Source organism: Lepus europaeus, chromosome 5, assembly GCF_033115175.1.
Source record: "Lepus europaeus isolate LE1 chromosome 5, mLepTim1.pri, whole genome shotgun sequence".
Classification (NCBI taxonomy): Eukaryota; Metazoa; Chordata; class Mammalia; order Lagomorpha; family Leporidae; genus Lepus; species Lepus europaeus.
Genome location: NC_084831.1, coordinates 142,895,753 through 142,903,616, shown reverse-complemented (window position 1 = coordinate 142,903,616; position 7,864 = coordinate 142,895,753). Strand labels below are relative to the sequence as shown.

The window sequence follows — 7,864 nt, the reverse complement described above, 5'->3', positions numbered from 1 at the left end:
ATACGATTCACACAAAGGGTCTGCATAGATGATGAGGTTTTATAAGCATTTTTAAATGGAGAGAACTCATCCTGTCTTCCCAGAGCCTTCGGGTCCCTGAAGATGGCGTGAGGAGGGGAGGGAGGGGCCGGTGTTTGCCACAGCAGTTATGATGCTGCTGCTTGACACCCGCATCCCATACCAGAGCGCCTGGGCTTGAGTTCCAACACCGCTTCCGATTCCAGCTCCCTTCTAATGTGCACCCTGGCAGGCAGATACCTGCTCCCCAGGTGACAGACTCAGATTGAGTTTTGGGGTCCAGGCTTCAGCCTGGCCCAGCCCTAACCACTGGATAGAAGACGTGTGTGTGTGTGTGTGCGTGCACGCATGCTTTTCAAATACAAATAAAGAAATAAACCTATGTACCTTGGAAGGAGAGAAACGTTGCAGCTGCTTCCTAAGAGTCTCCATGCCTTCCTGAGTTCACAAATACTCCACTCTCCACTGCCCCGGGAGATGGAATGGCAGTGAAATGAGGTGGTGCCGCCAATGGGGGCCTTATCTACCTGCTGCAGGCAAAACATCCAGGGTTTAGCAATACCCCAGGGTTACATTCATTTCTCACCAAACGTACAACCCCATGCTGAATCTATTTATTTATTTATTTATTTTGACAGGCAGAGAGAGAGACAGAGAAAGGTCTTCCTTTATTTATTTTGACAGTGAGAGAGAGAGACAGAGAAAGGTCTTCCTTTTCCATTGGTTCACCCCCCAATGGCTGTTGTGGCCGGCACACCACGCTGATCCGAAGCCAGGAGCCAGGTGCTTCTCCTGGTCTCCCATGAAGGTGCAGGGCCCAAGCACTTGGGCCATCCTCCACTGCCTTCCTGGGCCACAGCAGAGAGCTGGCCTGGAAGAGGAGCAACCAGGACAGAATCCGGCACCCCGACCAGGACTAGCGCCACAAGCAGAGGATTAGCCTATTGAGCCACGGCGCCAGCCATGAATCTATTTAAAAACCAGTAACATAAAGGAAAGATGGCATCTTTTCTCCAAGCAGGCCTGTCCTAGAATATATCCACCCATTGAGCCTGATGGGAAACATGCCCCAATTCACGCAAAACAAGGTGCTGGAAAAGCCAGGCTTTGAGAAAACCTGCATTACTTGGCCCTGTCTGGTTCATCATCCCACAGTGCCTACAAGAACTTGGCGCATAAAGTGTGGCTCCCAGAGAGAGCACTGACCACATGATGGATTTCTTAGAAATGCAGAATCCCAGGCCCCTACCTCCCAAGACCTGCCAAACAGAAACTACACTTCCACGGGACTTTCAGGTGACCCGTCCGCACACTCCAGCTGGAAAAGCTACAACACCTGCAGCTCGACAGTGACAGCGACGATGTAGTGGTGCTCTGGCCGTGAATTTCTTTTAGAGACAAAAACCATGTCAGAACAAGTCACTGGAGCCAGTAGCAGATATAAATAAAAACAGAAAATCCACCAGCAAGTTTTACTTCTAGCACATATACGCGCACAATAAGATGTCATGGAATACATTAGTTTGATCCTACAGCTTTGAAGGGGAGAGCGAACGTAAGGCGAAAGCTGACTCCCAGTCCTGAGGAATACACAAAAATAGAGGAGAGGGTTATAAGAGAAGAAAACTTCCCGAGCTCCACTTGCTTGAGAATAGGATGCTTGGCACCAAAGCAGAGGAATTCTTCACCTTCCAGTGCCAGACTGGCATTTTTTGTATTTACTAATTTTGCTTTCTCAAATTTTGAAGCCTTAATCCCTGGAAGATGTGTCTAAAGATTTTGTTGTCTGATAGTTTCCAATGCTATTCTTCCTGGCTCTTCACCAAAAGTACAAAAAAGCTGCCCTTCACGCCCAGGCAGCACAGCAACCAGCAGCTCACAGTGGCAGGAAACCATCATACATATTCCGTGAGGCCATTCGGTCCCCCAGCCTCTCGGCCCCCAGCCCCAGTGTCCAGTGCTACCTTCCTCTTGTCTTCATCCCAGCCTGGAGTCGCATTCCCCTGGAGTGAGCCTCTCCCATTTCCCCAGAACTGTCTCCACTTTCTCTTCAGTTCTTACTCTGCTTCTCCCTGTCCCCACCTTCCTGTTGTTAACATGACTTTTCCCTCACAGTAGAGTAATTGTCACATACTCAAACAGCTCCTAGATGATCAAGCCATACCTGGCCTTTTATTTTTATTAATATAAAGATAACAGATTTAGGCCAGCACCGCGGCTCACTAGGCTAATCCTTCGCCTGCGGCGCCGGCACTCTGGGTTCTAGTCCCGGTTAGGGCGCCCGTTCTGTCCCAGTTGCTCCTCTTCCAGTCCAGCTCTCTTCTGTGGCCCGGGAAGGCAGTGGAGGATGGCCCAGGTCCTTGGAACCTACATCCACATGGGAGACCAGGAGAAAGCACCTGGCTCCTGGCTTCGGATCGGTGCAGTGCGTTGGCCGTAGCGGCCATTTGGAGGGTGAACCAAAGGAAAAAGGAAGACCTTTCTGTCTCTCTCTCTCACTGTCTAACTCTGCCTGTCAAAAAAAAAAAAAAAAAAAAAAAACAGATTTCATGTATTTCATAGGTACAATTCTAAGAAGATAACTATACTTCCCTCCCTCTCTCAGTTCCCCTCCTTTGTTCATTTTTTAAATATTTTAAAAATATAATTTCAATCCATTCTGTAATCACAGGCTTAATGCAGCACTGAACAATAATATTAAACAAGTAAAAAGGAGAAAGACCAGAATCCCACAGGAGTATATACAAGGGCTAAAAACAACACCACATCCCGAGATGTCCACTTCAACAGAGAAGACAAGAAAGAGACAGGCTCAGGATCAGGAATAAGAGTGGGGAGGCACCATTACTGAGTCCTTTGCCTTTAGACATCCCTGAGCATGTCAGAAAATGGTCCAACACTTGACTTTTTTTGTATTTCCTCATAATCTCTCATGTGATAGAGTCATTTTGTACAGATTTAAAAAATGCTTAGAAGGCTCCTATTAATATGTTTTTGGGAGAGGGGTAGATTTATACACCAGACGGAACAGAAATTATGAGGCCCTACCCCAAGCTCTGGGCTTCATTTTTGTGCCAGCCTCTTGATATCTTTACAGGTCAGCTTTTAGGAGCAAATTTGTTCCCTCCAAGCAAATAGGCATGGAATATGAATCAGAAAAGCCTTTATCAACAAAGAGGCCATTTTATTAATTAAACCTAAAAGGGAGCAGGAGTAATTTTAGCTAGACGATATAAAGAACAACTTGGAGATATTAAATTATAAATAAGAGTAAGAGTCCAGACCCAATTATTGATGAGCCTAGGAGAGAGGAGGACAGAACACTGCACAGATGTAATCAAATGCTAATCATCTAACACTAAGCAAGCACTCCTGTGGTCAAGCGCTGTGGACCCTGTGAAACAAGGAGCAGAGACTGTGGATCCTCTCTGCACCTTGATGTCATCATCTGGCAAAAATAGGAAGAAGGGACTTTTCCAAGGAGGTCCTCACTCAAAGTAAGCGCAAGAGGTTTCATTTCATAGCGAGGCAAGTGTCCCAAAATGAGATTGTGGTGATAGTAGTACTGTAAGGATACTAAAACTCATTTCATTGTACATTTACATATGCTACGCAAAACATAACTCAATAAAGTTATACAAAAAGATATGCCTGTTGTCGGAGGAGGCTCTCTGATGAAGAACAAATTCTAGTAGACACACATCTGCAGAAAAGGTAGGGGTGATGGAAACTCCTGAACTCTGAACCAAGTAAGTCAGTTTTCAGAAAATACCAACTGCAAATTTTCTTTCTGGCTATTCAGACTAGAAGGGACAAATTTTGTGGCACTCATAAGAAAGCCCCTAGTTCTGGTATATAATTTTCAAATACAAAATGTTCGTGATGCATTCCTAGTAAGAACACCCCAGAGGGGCCGGCACTGTGGCACAGCAGGTTAAAGCCCCGGACTGAAGCGCGGCATCCCATATGGGCGCCAGCTCTAGTCCTGGCTGCTCCTCTTCTGATCCAGCTCTCTGCTGTGGCCTGGGAAAGCAGCAGAAGATGGCCCAAGTGCTTGAACCCCTGCACCCATGTGGGAAAACCGGAAGAAGCTCCTGGCTCCTGGCTGCGGATTGGTGCAGCTCTGGCTGTTGCAGCCATCTGGGGGGTGAACCAGCAGATAGAAGACTTCTCTCTCTGTTTCTGCCTCTCTCTGTAATGCTGTCTTTCAAATTAATAAAATAATTTTTTTTTAAAAAAAACACTCCAGAATCAGCTGGGCTGTCTCTCCAGCATTATCAGAAACATCCGTGCGACCTCCATCCTGTTCCACAGTTTGCTGCACACGTAATCATGCAGTTACAAAGGGCTGCTTCCCAATGCTTTAAAGTGCTCCCAAGATCTGAAAAAGGAGAACAATGGCCCCCAAATTGGACTTAGTAGTCTTTTTTAAAAAAAAAGATTTATTTATTTATTTGAAAGGCAGAGTTACAGAGATGGGAGGTAGAGAGAGAGAGAGACAGAGAGAGACAGAGACAGAGAGAGAGACAGAATCTTCCATCTGCTGGTTCACTCACCAAATGGCCACAAAAACCAGAGCTGCGATAGGCCAAACCAGGAGCCAAGAGCTTCTTCCAGGTCTCCCACATGGGTTCAGGGCCTAAGTACTTGGGCCGTCTTCTGCAACTTTCCCAGGCATATTAGCAGGGAACTGGACCAGAAGTGGAACAGCCAGGATACAAACCGGCATCCATGTGGGAGGCAGCACTGCAGACTGTGGCTTAATCCACTGTGCCACAGCCCTGGCCCCAGACTTAGAAGTTTTTATTTTGCAAAAAACATCGCCTAGGGGATAAGTGATGAATTTCCTCAGATAGTGAAACATATCAAGTAAAAGAAGATAAGGCTTAGTTGGTGCTGGTCCAAACTACAGCTCTAGGACCAATCAGCACAATTTACAAGGAAGAGGAAATTAAGATCAATAAAATTAATTTTATAAATTCAAAGGAATCAATAACAAATAACCTTTGCTAGGATGCTTTCAATTTGGGGACTTTATGATGCCGTAATATGGTACTAGAAAGGAACATGACTCTCTATTTTAACAGCCAGTTGGTTCCCTCCTAGTAGTAATCAAAGAATTAGCACGTTAAGAATGGAGAGAACCAAGCATCTAAAAGCAACCCAATATGTGAAGACGAGGAAATGGATCATGGCTCCCAAACGCAGTTCCACACACACACAAAATCTTTACATGTGCACTGACTACTGGAGAAGAGACTTCCTACTCCTACTCCTACCTTGGTTATGAGCTAACATACAGGGCTTTTGGAGAGGCAGAGGCAGAGGCCGAGAGAGAGAGAGAGAGAGAGGGAGAGAGAGAAGGAGAGAGAGAGAGAAAGAGAGAGAGAGAGAGAGAGAGAGAGAGAGAAGGAGAGGGAGAGGGTGGGGGGAGAGAGAGAGAGAGGGAGAGGGAGAGGGGGAGAGCGAGAGAGAGAGAGAAAGGGAGGGAGAGAGAGTCTTCTATCCATTGGTTCACTCCCCAAATGAATGCAATGACTAGAGCTGGGCCGATCCAGATCCAGGAGCCAGGAGCTTCCTCAGGGTCTCCCACATGAATGGAGGGGCCCAAGCACTTGGGTCATCTTCCTCTACTTTCTCAGGCCACATCAGAGAGCTGGATTGGAAGTGGAGCAGCCAGGATTCAAACCAGCACCCATATGGGATGCTGGCACTGCAGGCAGCAGCTTTACCCATTAGGCCACAGCACCAGCCCCAATACAAGGTTTTTAACAGACACTATGATGTTCAAAAGTTAGACTGCAGATGTTTATACTCATCTTTCTCAGGCTGTTCTGGAAGTTCACTAGTTTTCTTAAGTTTAATTAGCTGCAAAGCAGCTAATTAGAGGGCTAACAAGAAGGCCACAGAGATTACCTGGTGAGTGGAAATCTTGCACTTTAGCTATTTCTCTCCAAAAGTGTGTGTGTCTGATGTGATGTGATGTGATGTGATGTGATGTGATGTGATGTGATGTGTGTAATTTTAAAAGTTTAATTTGCTCTCCCTTAAGAAAAATGAGAGTAGAACTCCTTAGAGAAAACTGAGTTTGAGAAATTTCAATATGAGATTGCCCTTATTTTAATCCTCACTTTTTTTTCCTTTTTCAAGTTCACCCTATTATTCTCAACAACCCACTTCTCTACCTCCATTGCTTTCCTCTTACAAATAGCTCTGTAGGAAATGCTGCAATTTTTAGTCTCTCTAAATCCTTCTAAGCACCAAATTCAAAGAGCTATTTTGGCAGCAGAAATGTAATAGGAAACAGAATTTGGATCCAGGCTGGGGAGGTTTCGGCTTTTGTAGAGGGTCCTTCACCTAAAGCACATCTCCAGCCTCATTACTTTCATGTGGCTCTCATTCGCACTCCCGGGCTGACTCATCTCTCAGCTGACGTCAGCCACTTCCTACTGCATCCATCGCCATAATGCCTGTTCGTTTTATGAGGATGTGCATCTATCTCAATGTTGCAGTGATTTTCGTTCTTGGAAGGTGAGGGTATATCATGCATAGGCCATAATTTCAAAATCCATAGAGAGCTCCTGGAAGTTCGGTTGGAAACAAAATCTTTTCTGCCCTGAACTCCTTTGGTGGCAAAAAAGTATAGAGGGTGATGTGGAGCCACTGATAATTTTATATATGCTACTTAGTGTGGATATTATATTTTTGCCGTAATTACTAACGGTTTGTTAATGGGGTGCTTCATATACCATTGGTGTTGTTACTTAACATACAATAAAAACAGCAACTTTGCTTCTTAAACTCCAAAAATTCTGAATTCCTAACTTTTTTATAACTAAAGAGCCCTGATTTCCACGAAGTGTTTGCCTTAAGGATGTAACTAAACTGAGCCTTTTCCCTGCCCATCTTGAAGGGTCAGTACAGTGACTGTTACAAAGCAGATCTCAACAGTCTGAAGCTCTGGAGACATTAACTGACAAAAAACACTTCCATCTAAATCCTCATAAAGATGTTCAAGTTAAAAAGAAGGAAAAAAGAAAAGAAAAGAGTGGCAATGAGGCTTTCAAACTGAACAAGATTCTCACACTTCACCTAATACATTCAGTCTTGGCTACAGTATAACCAATGGAAGCAGGATCACCATAGTACAAAACTCCCACTATAGCACACTGTACACACCTGTGTTCCTAGCCCACCCCTGTCCCCCTAATGCTTCCAACTCCATTATTTTCCCAGCTGTTGGGCCTGCCAGGGGAGGAGCAGGTAGAGCTTCTGTTTGATCCAATATTTGTTAGAAGGCTGGCATGTCTGGGTATAAGACCAGTGAACAAGGCAGCTGTGTCTGCCAGATCATCTATAAAATCAAACAGCTCACTGATATCATATGTGATAGACACACTGTTGGGATTCATTCTTTTCAGACATTCCTCACACATTTTACAAACACCTTCCATGCGTTCATTCACAGATTCATTGTCAGTTTAAGTTCTGCCTCTGGCCTTTTGGTAGGCCAGCAAAATGGTGTGAGACATCTTGCCAAACTCTTTTTTTATACCTGCTGCTGATACCACCACTGCCAATGAGCTTAGCCCTAAATTCCTAGTATAATCCAAAATTTTCAGACAAGTAGTTCCAGACTTGTACCAACATTGGCTACACAGCATTTGACTTGGTATAATAGCCTTATTAAGTGCTTACTGGATACCACTGCAAATAGTCCCTCATCCCAAGAGGAGAAGACCTGACAAGAACCTTGGAAATATCTCAGTAATACAAAAAAGGAAGGAAAAATGAGAAAGCCTGAAAACAGGGTTCAAGATTTATGGGATACTATCAAATGGCCTAA

The 7,864-nt window shown here is 44.8% G+C and overlaps 1 pseudogene; it reads right to left on the bottom strand.

Annotated features, from left to right (window-relative positions):
• Positions 1-7,242: 7,242 nt before the first annotated feature.
• Positions 7,243-7,550, bottom strand: LOC133761148 (enhancer of rudimentary homolog; annotated as a pseudogene).
• Between the last annotated feature and the right edge of the window lie 314 nt (positions 7,551-7,864).